We start from the raw sequence: 14,357 nt of genomic DNA on the forward strand, positions 1-14,357 counted from the left end.
CCAGCAGGCCACAAATGTGCATGTGTCTGCTCAAACGGTCAGAAACAGACTCCATGAGGGTGGTATGAGGGCCCGACGTCCACAGGTGGGGGTTGTGCTTACAGCCCAACACCGTGCAGGACGTTTGGCATTTGCCAGAGAACACCAAGATTCCCAGACCTGAATCCAATTGAGCACATCTGGGACATCATGTCTCGCTCCATCCACCAACGCCACGTTGCACCACAGACTGTCCAGGAGTTGGCGGATGCTTTAGTCCAGGTCTGGGAGGAGATCACTCAGGAGACCATCCTCCACCTCATCAGGAGCATGCCCAGGCGTTGTAGGGAGGCCATACAGGCACGTGAAGGCCACACACTACTGAGCCTCATTTTGACTTGTTTTAAGAACATTCCATCAAAGTTGGATCAGCCTGTAGTGTGGTTTTCCACTTTAATTTTGAGTGTGACTCCAAATCCAGACCTCCATGGGTTGATCAATTTGATTTCCATTGATAATTTTTGTGTGATTTTGTCGTCAGCACATTCAACTATGTAAAGAAAAAAGTATTTAATAAGGATATTTAATTCATTCTGATCTAGGATGTGTTATTTTAGTGTTCCCTTTATTTTTTTGAGCAGTGTATTTAGATTTGTTTAACACTTTTTTTGGTTACTACGTGATTCCATATGTGTTATTTCATAGTTTTGTCTACACTATTATTCTACAATGTAGAAAATAGTAAAAAATAAAGAAAAGGCCTTGAATGAGTTGGTGTGTCCAAACTTTTGACTGGTATTGAATTTTATAAAATTCAAAATCAAAAAGCTAAATAATCCTTGGTATGACCTTCTTAAAACTATTACGTTGATGTATCTCACAGCAGTAAAAGGATAACTGTAGTAGTGTGAGCAACAAAGTGTCACCCCTGTCTCATCCAACCAAAACCATCTGTGAGGATCTGGCAGCGGAGCTCCACTGGGACTCAGGGCTTAGGCCCACAGTTTCTATATATCACACATCATGTGGTGCTGTACGTCTACCATTGCCTGGCTGTAGCTTAACTCTCCACTCATTAGCACCCCACTTAGCCTGGACCCTCAGCCTGGCCCCTCAGCCTGGCCTATAGGAGCTTATTACACGGCCGAGGGCTCTATGCAAACTAGCTTTTAATGCATTAGTGTGGGTAGGAAAATGCACTGCATATGCAAACTGCCTACTTGGTCCATAAAATACCATCTAATTGGTATTTTGAGGGGAGGCGGGAAACCTGAAAACAAACAGAAACAATCGATGTCAGGCAGATAATGTTCTGCTTTTTCCTTTTCAGCAGCCTATTTCCACCTGCAGCAGGTGCACAGGAGCTAGGAGAGTGCTGAGTGTATTCAAGGCACATTTCCAATTGGCCCTCATTAAGTGGGCATGTGTATGAGGTCCTTTTCATGTTCAAAACCATCTATGCCCAATTGTTTGTTTGTGTTTGTATAGCCAGATGAAACAGCTGGATTATTTTCAAAGGCCCAAACAATTTGGCACTAATAGCCTGAGAGCCATGCATTCATTTCTCCCATCTTAGAAGAGCTTATTGTCCATTGGTCTAAAGGGACTCAGCTTTTCTTTTTCTCATTAGAGACGTAGCCACTTCCGTTTCTCAGCTTTAGGTTAATGAGATGCTTTACTATCAGCATAGGGAAATAGTAAACAAATACACACAGCAAATTTGCGGGTATTAAAATCTCGGTGTTGAAGTAAAGTGCGAGTGTTATAGCTGAGTGTTAATTCTACAAGAGTTAACACCAGTGGGATTGGAATTGACACCGCTAGAAGTGAATAAATAAAGTGTTATTGAATCACGGTGGAATTGTCATGTATACTCCCTCGCTGGCCTCTAGGTCACCAGACTCCTGATTATTACGCACACCTGTCACCAGCGCTTATTGACACTCACCTGGAATACATCACCTCCCTGATTACCTGCCCTATTTATGTCACTCCCTGTGGTTCCTTCCCCAGGGGTCTGTTCGTGTTTCTTGTTTTGTTCATGTACGTTTGTTTATTAAATGTATTCACTCCCCGAGCTTGCTGACTCTCAGCGTACACCGTTACAGGAATCGACACTGGGTGGTGTTATCACTTTATCATATTTCCCAGCATGCTTTGTTGCATGTTGCTTTTTTTTTTTAGAAGAGTTTGTTTTAATATCTCTATGTCTAGTTCCAACTCTATCATCAAGTTCACTGATGACACGGCAGTAGTAGCCCCCCACCCCCACCCCCTCCCCACACCCATGGACATTTATCATTGTTAGAGTTGAAAATTATTATTTGTATTGTTTCAGTCACTTCTCATCTTTGACCTGCACTGTTGGAGCTCGCAGCTTAAGAATTCCACTGTACCCTGCAATTACATCTGCGACCCTGTGCATGTGACGAACAAACTCATCTAGTCTAAACACTGGCGAAGTGTAAAAGCATCAGCTCTAATAAAAGTGTTCATTTAGGTGGGAATTTGCAACACACACGTAGAGAGATTCTGCCATTCTTTCCAAATGGAAAGAGGAGCAGAAAACCGTTGTCACTCACACATCTGCAGTGGCACGTGTCAAACAAGCCATCTCAAACCTCCGCTGTGTTCCAACACATTGCATGCATACAGTACATTTTCATATAGATAAACATATGTGCCAGCCACAGAGGTCGTTTCAAAATTTAATCTTGTCATGTATGATATTATGGATGCTCAGACGATAATTAGCAGAAAATATTAAAATCATAACCTAATATGTAAGTCACATCCCTTATGGTAAAACTATGTGAATTTCAGTGATCACATGTGAATTGTTCCAATGCTTGTTTTCATGTGATCACACGAAACTACACATGTGAAAACGTGATCACGTGCGAGTGTTCCAAAAAAACATGTTTTCACATGATTCCATGCGACATTTCATGTGAAAGCATGTGATTTTTCCACATGCGAATACATGTGGTTCTCCTGCAAGACTTCCCAGACTTCCAAGTAGAGGGAGAGAGAAAAATGTAATATCTCTGTTGCTCTGACCTTGTGATATGTGAGATGACTGTGGAAGAGGAATCTCCGGGGGAATCAACTAATTTAGAACTAGCCATCCATTGCAAATTGATTTCTATATATTGTGCCTTTCACTGTGATGCTGCTGATGGGAGGTTGGCCGCTGGAAGTGGCCAGCAGCAGTGTAGTCTCGCCCCCCCAAAAAAAGAGTATAGGAAGAAAATATAGTTATTTCTAAAACATGAAAGTCAAGAAGAAATTGGTGTTCAGTTTTCTTTAACTCTATGACCATCCACTCCAGTACAAATTATATTTGGTACACATGATGAAATACTACAAACAAACTCCATTAAAACATGTATTTCACAGTAAGGTATTTCTTGAGTTTGAGAACATGCTTTGAAGTCCATTTATTACACAAGTGTATCCATAATCCCTCTTCTGTGGTCAGTTATGCATGCCTGATTGTGAAATTGTCAGTGTCAGTTGTTGCTAAGAGGTTAATGAACCTGTGTCAATGCGGTCAGAGCACTGAGGAATTAATACAAATGTTGTCCAATTACCCACCCGGTCAGATAATTCAATTTCAGTGATTTCTGTTGAATCTAGACCCCGGGAGTATAGATTGATTAAGTGACAGCCAGACAGACATACCAACAGCTGTGACTGTGTGTAGTGTTTTCTGTGTGTGATAAATGTGATAGCATCTGGATAGACACACAGAGGTCTACAAACACCTTCAAGCAGCAATTAAAATGATATTTTTCAATAACACTCTAAAAAACCCTTCCAGAATGGGTGATGCTACTTATTCCAGACCTCTGGATGTATGTAAATGAAGAGCCTACTCATTGGGCACAAACTGGTTGGACCAACACTGTTTCAACGTAATTTGTCAACATATTGTTACATGGAATATACATTTGGTTTGAAAAAAGTAATCAACGTTGTTTTGACGGTGAAATTTCAACCACAGGATTATGTCATGATGGTAACCAAATTTCAATTTAGACAAAGTGTATAAAATACACTGAGTGTACAAAACATTAGGAACATCTTCCTAATATTGAGCTGCACCCCCTTTTGCCCTCAGAACAGCCTCAATTCGTCAGGGCATCGTCAGGGCATCATCGGGGCAAGCTGTCGAATGCATTCCACAGGGATGCTGGCCCATGTTGACCCCAATGCCTCCCACAGTTGTGTCAAGTTGTTCTTGATATATTTATTTAACTAGACAAGTCAGTTAATAACAAAGCTGGACGACGCTGGGCCAATTGTGCGCCGCCCTATGGGACTCCCAATCACGGCTGCGTGTGATGCAGTCTGGATCCGAACCAGGGACTGTGGTGGCGCCTCTTGCACTTGGACCACTGCGCCACTTGGGCGCCCAGGCTTGGGCCCAGGCTCTACTCTGGATAGCTCATTCCATCTCATCCCACAGATGCTCAATTGGATTGAGATCTGGTGACTGAGCAGGCCACTGCAGTAAGGTACTGTACATTCTTTGTAACGAAGGATACCTGGATCATATCGCACCTCTCTGAAATGAAAATGGATGGCCCTACCTTCAGTAAAATATATTTTTTTACCCGACCCTCCCTGAACCCTTGGAAGAAAAAAAACGAGTAACCCTCCACTATAACATAAAGAATAAGCAACACATAAAGTGGATAGCAGAGAATACGCCATCCGTGAGAGATATTAGATATGCCGTTTCAGAAACGGTTCTTTGTTTTGTAAAAGCATTAGCCCACATGGCAAAGTAGCCAGAAGGCTGTGGATTCACATTCCACTGTGAACAAGGGTAGGGGTGCAAAGATCTCCATTATAATAAAATCACTGCATGAATCCATCACCTCATTTGCAGTCCTAGGAAGAAAGAAAAAAAGGCCTTTCATAAAAGGCGTTTTCATGCAATTCTACATTATTTTACATGATCGGAGACGAGCAGCATCTTTGGGTACCACAACAGAGCATGATAATGAACGAGCGCATGCTGCGTCACCAGAGAGGTTTTGATCTCTATACAGGCTGTTGTTTAAAAAAAAGAGGATAGTCTATGTTTGGAGCACTGCTAAAGTTGTCTATCAACTGCAAAAATGTATCGCAACAGAACCAGTTACAACTGAAGTATCTGATGATCAATGAATTTAAGAAAAAGCCATTCCTTGTTTAACTCAGCAGTCCGTTGATAGCGACATCAGGTAGGCCTATATTCGTTTGTTACTTTTTTTTCCATTCAGGAAACTATCTTTTTCTAATTTATTCCATGATATTGTTGTTACAAAATACATTTGTGTTGACTGTGACTAGGGCATGCGGAGATAAAAGCATCTGCTAGGCTAAGGTAACAAACTAGGCATGCATAGCTCATTGCATAATCCTCAAATCCTCAAAGGCTATAGCCTTGAAGTAATAATGTAATAATTCATTTTTGTTCCTTCTTAGGCTGCCTGTCTTGCTCCTGACTGATTTAGAGTAAGTATGTTGCTTAAACGGCATTTTGAAATGTTGAATGACAATTGACAGAAACACACATTACTTCCCAAGCAAAGTGCGCATTTTGTCTCCTCGGATATAGAAGGTTCTAGCACAGCCTCTGAATGTCATAGATACAAACCAAAGATATCCCGTATGCATCGGAAACACATATTTCCCCGGCATTTTAACAGCTTGTTTTTATCTTCAAGCATTGTGGACTAAAGCGTCGTTATAGATCACTTTATAAAATCAACTCCATTAAAAAATACAAAATAAATAAAGCTAACAAGGGGTAGGACTATGCTTTTAGCGATTTTCTTTAACAAAAGCCATAATACCCTCACACAGCCCCTCAATTCGAGCCCTGTTTTTAACTTAACACACCACTGACACAGATATTTAAGTAGTGCACGGTGTTCAGTGACTGAAGGAATTGTCTGACAAAAAAATCTATGGATAGTAGACTATAATTTAGTCTGTCAAGCAGACAACATTTCTTGAATAGGAAGAAATAGGCTCCAACACAAAGTCCTCGTTGTTAGTAGCCTAAAGTCAAATTAAAATGAAGACTGTTTAAATGAATTAGGACTTCTAGAATTAGCGTACTTTCAGCACCCATGCACTGTCCATCTCCGTGGTGCCACTTCATAGGAATGTAAGTTATGTCAATGACTTGAATATGGCTTATTGTGAGGTCAATAACTCTGATTATTAGCTTCATTATGAGCAACAAAACATATTGTTTTTATTAAAAATCTTCACGCTCTCCCTTTCAAACTGAACAGGACATCAGTTGGCCTAGTCCAGCACACAGATATTACATTTTTTTTGTCCACGGCTCATGATTGAGGTAGCCTATCCATTGCAGTGTGTAATGCAGTGTAGCCAGCAGTGCAACACATTGGGAAGGAAGTACATTTTCTTAGAAATATAACTTTGCCCTGTGCTTCTTCAAGCATGCTCTTCCTATAGCCTAGGCCTATAGCCTATAATATAAGCTATGGATCATTTGATTGAGACCACACTAGGCGCACTTGATATTGTGCGCCCCCAGCAGAGAATCAGGGATGAGGGGCAGCATCGGGCACACATTGAGATGTAACAATCAACAAATTCCATGCCACACAGTTGTTGGGGAGTTGTTAAACGGTAAGTGACACCCTTAACCCTCCGGAGGACCTTGAAGGGCCCCACAAACCCACAAACCTTCAGGGCAGGCAGAGCAGGAGGTTCCTGGTAGAGATACAGACGTGATAACCAGGATGGAACATGGGGAGCCTCACTGCGGTGGCGGTCTGCCTGATCCTTCATGTGGGAGTCATTCCACACCTCTTCTGCTGGTCGGAACCACTCATCCACTGCAGGGGCCTCGGTCTGGCTTGGAGTCCATGGAGCCAGGGCTGGCTGATATCCCAGGACGCACTGGAAGGGAGTCATCCTGGTGGAGTGGTGACGAAGTGAGTTCTGAGTGTATTCTACCCAGGGAAGGAACCGGACTCACTCCCCTGTTGGTGACTCCTTACGAACCTCCCCAGCTCCTGGTTGGTTCTCTCCACCTGCCTGTTGGACTGTGGTACCCAGATGTACCCAGATGTGAGGCTGACCTTGGCCCCCAGCTTCTCCATAAAGGCTTTCCAGACCCGCGACGTGAATTGGGCGCCATGGTCAGAAACGATGTCCCACAGAAAGCCATAATGTCGGAAGACCTGCTGGAAAATTGCCTCCGCAACCTGGAGAGCTGTAGGTAGACCAGAGAGAGGGATAAAACGGAAGGATTTGGAGAGTCTATCAACAACGACCATAATAGTGGTAAAATCCAGCAGAAAGGGGGAGATCATTAACAAAGTCTATGGACAGATGTGACCAAGGCCGCTGAGGCACAGGAAGGGGAAGTAGTTTCCCTGCTGAAGCGTGCCGGGGAGATTTGGATTGGATACATACATAAGTTGACATAGTGGGCGACGTCCTACGCCAAGGTGGACCACCAGTGTTTATCGGAGAGGGATTGGATGGTGCAGGTGATACTGGAGTGTCCAGCGGCGAGGGATGTGTGTACCCAGGTCACAGCTGATCTCTCATCCCGTGGGGATGTAGATGCACTCTGGAGGTCAGGTAGCAGGAGCGGGTTCCCTCTCCAGAGCCTGGTGGATGTCCACATCTACGTCCCAACACACAGGTCCAACGATTCGGGAGGACAGTTTGATAGGTCGCGTTTCCAGGGCTTGGACAGGAAAAGGAGAGGAGAGTGGGTATGAAGTTAAGTTCAGGGAGGAGGTGAGGGCCTGGTCGATTAAGTTCCCAGTGGCACCGGAGTCCACTAGAGCTGTAGAGACAACATTTGAGGGCCAGCCATCCAGTGAAATAGGAACCAGAAAGGGTTTGGTGGAAAACGATGATAACGGAATACTCACGCCTACCCTGGGAGACAGAAAGCCAATGGGCTGGCTTCTGCTCCAGTGGACCCCAGGTTGGGACACACTGGACACCACTGAAGCTGGTGCCCCTCCTGGCCGCAAGAGGGACATAGCCCCAGCTGTCTCCGGCGACGCCGCTCTGCCGCGGAGAGGTGTGTGGCCCCTACCATGGGTTCAGGCACTGCCTCAGGACAGCCAACGGTGAACACCGGCACCCCGAAGAAGGTTATCCAGATGGATGGCCATCACGATGAGAGTGTCCAAGATTATGTTGTCATCCCAACATTCCAAATCCGTCTGGACATCCTCGCGCAGTCCACTAAGGAATAGAGTGCGGCTCGCCTGCTCATTTCATCCGCTGGAGGCTGCCATACTCTGCAGCCGAATGGGACACCCTGCTGGAGTTAGAAAAGTTGCTCACCTCCCTCTCTGGTTTTAGAAATGTTTGCTAATTTATTAAAAATAAAAACCGAAATATCACATTTACATAAGTATTCAGACCCTTCACTCAGTACTTTGTTGAAGCACCATTTGCAGCGATTACAGCCTCGAGTCTTCTTGGGTGTAATGCTACCAGCTTGGCACACCTGTATTTGGGGAGTTTCTCCCATTCTTCTCTGAAGAATCCTCTCAAGCTCTGTCAGGTTGGATGGGGAGCGTCGCTGCACATACATTTTCAGGTCTCTCCAGAGATGTTTCATTGGGTTCAAGTCCGGGCTCTGGCTGGGCCACTCAAGGGCATTCAGAGACTTGTCCAAAGAGTTTAATCTTGGTTTCATTAGACCAGAGAATCTTGTTTCTCATGGTCTGAGAGTCTTTTATGTGCCTTTTGGCAAAGTCCAAGTCGGATGTCATGTGCCTTTCACTGAAGAGTGGCTTCAGTCTGGCCACTCTACCATAAAGGCCTGATTGGTGGAGCGCTGCAGAAATGGTTGTCCTTGTGGAAAGTTCTCCCATCTCCACAGAGGAACTCTAAAGCTCTGTCAGAGTGACCATTGGGTTCTTGTTCACCTCCCTAACCAAGGCCCTTATCCCCCGATTGCTCAGTTTTGCTGGGCGGCCTGCTCTAGAAGAGTCTTGGTGGTTCCAAAAGTCTTCCATTTAAGAATGATGGAGGCCATTGTGTTCTTGGGGACCTTCAATGCTGCATAAATGTTTTGGTACCCTTCCCCAGATCTGTGCCTCGACACGATCCTGTGTCAGAGCTCTACGGACAATTCCTTCCACCTCATTGCATGGTTTTTGCTCTGACATGCACTGTCAACTGTGGGACCTTATATAGACAGGTGTGTGCCTTTCCATATCATGTCCAATCAATTGAATTTACCACAGCTGGAGTCTAATCAAGTTGTAGAAACATCTCATGGATGACCAATGGAAACAGGATGCACCTGAGCTCATAGCAAAGAGTTTGAATACTTATGTAAATAAGGTATTCCTGTTTTTGTATTTTTTATAAATGTTTTTAAAAAATCATTTTAAATTCACTTTGTCATTATGGGGTATTGTGTGTAAATTGCTGGGGATTTTTACTTAATCCTTTTTAGAATAAGGCGTAACAAAATGTAGAAAAGTCGAGGGGTCTGAATACTTTCTGAAGACACTGTATATATTTCCTCTTTGAAGCCATACAATGTCTTAGAACAATGACTACAAACAGATTCAAGTTAACATATTTAGCAAAGATGGAATGGGTCTACGATTTGTTATTTCATTTCTGTAAGCTAACAAACTTTAACGGACTAACATTGGAATACACAATTTGAAGCAACCACATTTAGCCATGGAGCACATTCTGATTGGCCAGTGCGGGGCCAAGCTTCCACAACTGGTTTATTCAGCAAAACCCAGCCCTTTCGCGCCACCACCAGCACTGTGCCAATCATGTTTGGTTGTGAAAATAGCTCAAATATTTCTGCACAACCCCGAACCTATAGCGCTACCGTCAGCGCTGAGATTTACCATTGCGTGTGATTTGTTAATCAATTGCAAATGACATGACCCTCCCCTGGACTAAATAAAAAATACTAAACCCTCCAGCTGAATGAAATTGAAAAATCCCCCATTTTCTTCCAGGTAAAATGTTAATACATTTCGACCACTCCCTAAGCTGAATTCACTGTCATGTCCTGGAACCATTAATGGACAATCCTAGTCTTGTGGCATGGGGTATTATCCTGTTGAAAAAAATCCATTCCCAGATGGATACACTGCTGACATGAAGAGATGCATGCACCTGATTGGCAATGATGTTCAAATATCCTGTGGCATTCAAAAATTGCTACTTTTATCAAGGGGCACAATGTGTGCCATGAAAACAACTCACATCACCAGCACCAACCTGCAATGTTGACACACAGCATGATGGATGCATGTACTCGTGGTTTTCTCCATACCCTAGTCCTCCCATCAGTGTGAAACCGCAGGAACTGGGATTGATCAGACCAGGCAATGTTTTACCAATTCCCCAGTGTTCAGTGTTTTCATTCATTAGCCCACTGCAGCTACAGTTTCTTATTTTTTTTTGCTGAAAGAAGTGGAACTCTGTAAGGTTGTCGGCTGCCATAAACCTTTTGTGTCAAGGTATGACCAGTTGTATATTCTTTCATGGGTCTTTGGGCACCAATGTTGAACTGGACTGTCAGTTGACTCACTGTAACCCGTCTGTTGCTCTGCACCATTCGTGTCAGCCTCCTCTGTCCTCTTTCATCAATGACCCGTTTTCGACTACTGGCTTGCCGTTGGCTGGATGTCCTTTGGGTGGTGGGCCATTCTTAATACACATGGAAAACTGTTGAGTGCGAAAAACCCAGCAGCTGTGCAGTTCTTGACACACTCAAAGCCTTGCGCCTGGCATTTCTCTACACCTTTTTATTTTTATTTTAATTCACCTTTATTTAACCAGGTAGGCTAGTTGAGAACAAGTTCTCATTTACAACTGCGACCTGGCCAAGATAAAGCATAGCAGTGTGAACAGACAACACAGAGTTACACATGGAGTAAACAATTAACAAGTCAATAACACAGTAAACACAAAAAAGAGAGTCTATACATTGTGTGCAAAAGGCATGAGGAGGTAGGCGATGCAATGAAAACGTGTACGTGACAAATACAATTTGATTTGACCTACTGCAAAACCATACCCTTTTCAAAGGCACTTAAATATTTTGTCATGTCAATTCACCCTCTGAATGTCACACATACACAACCATGTCTCAATTGTCTCAAGGCTTAAAAATCCTTCTTTAACCTGTCTACGCCCCTTTCATCTACACTGACTGAAGTGGATTTATCAGTTGACATCGATAAGGGATCATAGCTTTCACCTGGATTTACCTAGTCAGTCTCACAGAAAGAGCAGATCTTATACGTTATATCCACTATCAGAAAAAAACTATAGGCTGGACAGCACCTCCTAACTGATCTATCTAAAGCTACTCTTTGGTCTCCCATCCAGGTTTTTAATCAAGCCCAGCTATGATATTTGACACTGACTATTACCAATGTGCTATCGTGAGAATGATTGTTAAGAGATTGCCACTTAAAAATGAAATAGATTCACTGTTGCTATCGAAGTCATTCCAAAGGGTAGGTTAAACAGAGTATTTCAGATAATGATTTTTGGTTGAGATGGAGATGTGAATCCAACATATCAATTATTAATTTGTAGACACACTGGAATAAACTGAGATAAATCTGAGATTTATCTTCTTCAAATGTGTATATTTGGTTGCAGTGACATCACTTTCGAAATACAATAAATACTCTATTAACTTGACGAAAAGTTAACAAACGATATGTTGGATTCACGTCTCCAACTCAACCAAAAATAAAAGTTAAAGAATGAGAGTAGTTAAGTCAGTAGTGGCTCAGATGGACCTATCCAAGCAAGTAGGTACGTCTCCTTTAAATGTTGATATTTGGTAGCATTGGCATCTAAACACAATTCAACATTACTTTCGTAATGTAGTAAATAGACTAATGTTGAGACTATCTTACAAACGAATATAACATTCCACCTTAAAATGAGTACCACATCTATGGCCACGTGTTGAGGTTACTGTAACGATACATTTCGTCTTATGTTATCATATAAAGCGTGCATGTTCAAGAAAGCGTGTGTAGGTTGCCACAGGTCTGTGGAGATCTTCACAATTGCTGTAATGATCTGCGCAGAATCTCAATCGGCATTGATCACTTGCACCATGTATTTTTAATGGAATCTCAACTGCATTTATCACTAGGTGAGTGTCTGTTCGGTTGCCAAGACATCAAACAGTCGTCCTTTGTGGCCCATAAGAAATTAAACCTATTTTAGCTGTAATTCCATCCTGCAGGATTGGCTTTCAGCACTCCTGCAGGTGGCCACAGGCACAGCCTCTCCCTCAGACAGCCTCTCATCAGACAGCTGGTTACCTCAGGCCACAGAGAAATTATGCTGGCTGTCCATCTCCAACTGACTGTAACTGTAAGTAAACAGCATGATTTTTTCATATTCTTTTTACTTTCTGTAACTACAATATGGATAGGGGTCTTTAGAAAAACCCACTTTTTAAAAAAACAACTAAATCATTGATATGCACTGAATACAGGGCAGAAGGGAAGTGACAACCCATAATATCTCAAATCTTAGACTTTGAATCAATGTCTTTCGAATTTGACGTCTGGTATTTCGGGTTGATATTTTAGGAATTGTGTGCCTATTGAACTTACAGTACAATCCTTGAGTCTTTAAAGGGGCTCAGACAGGTAAGTTTGGGCGCAAAGTAGTCACTTTTCACGTAGTCACTTTTCAAGTAGTCACTTTTCCCACTGTGCTATGTTTCTGAGAATGTGTGTCACTGGTGAAGCATACAACCCTGCAGCCCCCGCCAGCCAGGGGGGCCCACAAGCTTTGGGGTGACTCACTCAATGATGCCAGCTCGTCATCCAATCGCGCCATTCTCAGATTGAGCGATTAATTCATCTCTGCCAGTTTGTCATCCATTGCAGTGCTCCTCATGGTTCTGGAGACCATAGAAACAATATCAAAATAGGGTGGTGCATTAAAATCAAAACACTCTAGCTAACTAGATAGCTAGCTTGCAAGTATTGTTGGTTGTTGGTTCGACCTGATTTGCCATTAAATTCATGGGCATGAAACAAATAGACGTAAAGTAACCCAGACTTAATCTATACTAATTTAGCTATTCAAAACGAAAAATAAATGAAAAAGATTTAAACAAAAACAACTACAAATTTAAAATATTTAATAAATGTACAGGAGCATGGCAGAACGGCAAAATGTGTAAAATAGCATGAGATTAGCTATAAAATTGCAAATGTTTCTCTGCCCCATGGTAAAAAAAAACACAGTGCCTTGCGAAAGTATTCGGCCCCCTTGAACTTTGCGACCTTTTGCCACATTTCAGGCTTCCAACATAAAGATATAAAACTGTATTTTTTTGTGAAGAATCAACAACAAGTGGGACACAATCATGAAGTGGAACGACATTTATTGGATATTTCAAACGTTTTAAACAAATTAAAAACTGAAAAATTGGGCGTGCAAAATTATTCAGCCCCCTTAAGTTAATACTTTGTAGCGCCACCTTTTGCTGCGATTACAGCTGTAAGTCGCTTGGGGTATGTCTCTATCAGTTTTGCACATCGAGAGACTGAAATGTTTTCCCATTCCTCCTTGCAAAACAGCTCGAGCTCAGTGAGGTTGGATGGAGAGCATTTGTGAACAGCAGTTTTCAGTTCTTTCCACAGATTCTCGATTGGATTCAGGTTTGGACTTTGACTTGGCCATTCTAACACCTGGATATGCTTATTTTTGAACCATTCCAGTGTAGATTTTGCTTTATGTTTTGGATCATTGTCTTGTTGGAAGACAAATCTCCGTCCCAGTCTCAGGTCTTTTGCAGACTCCATCAGGTTTTCTTCCAGAATGGTCCTGTATTTGGCTCCATCCATCTTCCCAGCAATTTTAACCATCTTCCCTGTCCCTGCTAAAGAAAAGCAGGCCCAAACCATGATGCTGCCACCACCATGTTTGACAGTGGGGATGGTGTGTTCAGCTGTGTTGCTTTTACGCCAAACATAACGTTTTGCATTGTTGCCAAAAAGTTCAATTTTGGTTTCATCTGTCCAGAGCACCTTCTTCCAAAAAGTTTTCCAAAAGTTTGGTGTGTCTCCCAGGTGGCTTGTGGCAAACTTTAAACGACACTTTTTATGGATATCTTTAAGAAATGGCTTTCTTCTTGCCACTCTTCCATAAAGGCCAGATTTGTGCAATATACGACTGATTGTTGTCCTATGGACAGAGTCTCCCACCTCAGCTGTAGATCTCTGCAGTTCATCCAGAGTGATCATGGGCCTCTTGGCTGCATCTCTGATCAGTCTTCTCCTTGTATGAGCTGAAAGTTTAGAGGGACGGCCAGGTCTTGGTAGATTTGCAGTGGTCTGATA

This window comes from Oncorhynchus mykiss, chromosome 20, assembly GCF_057628025.1.
Source record: "Oncorhynchus mykiss isolate SJ-2025 chromosome 20, ASM5762802v1, whole genome shotgun sequence".
NCBI classification, from domain to species: domain Eukaryota; kingdom Metazoa; phylum Chordata; class Actinopteri; order Salmoniformes; family Salmonidae; genus Oncorhynchus; species Oncorhynchus mykiss.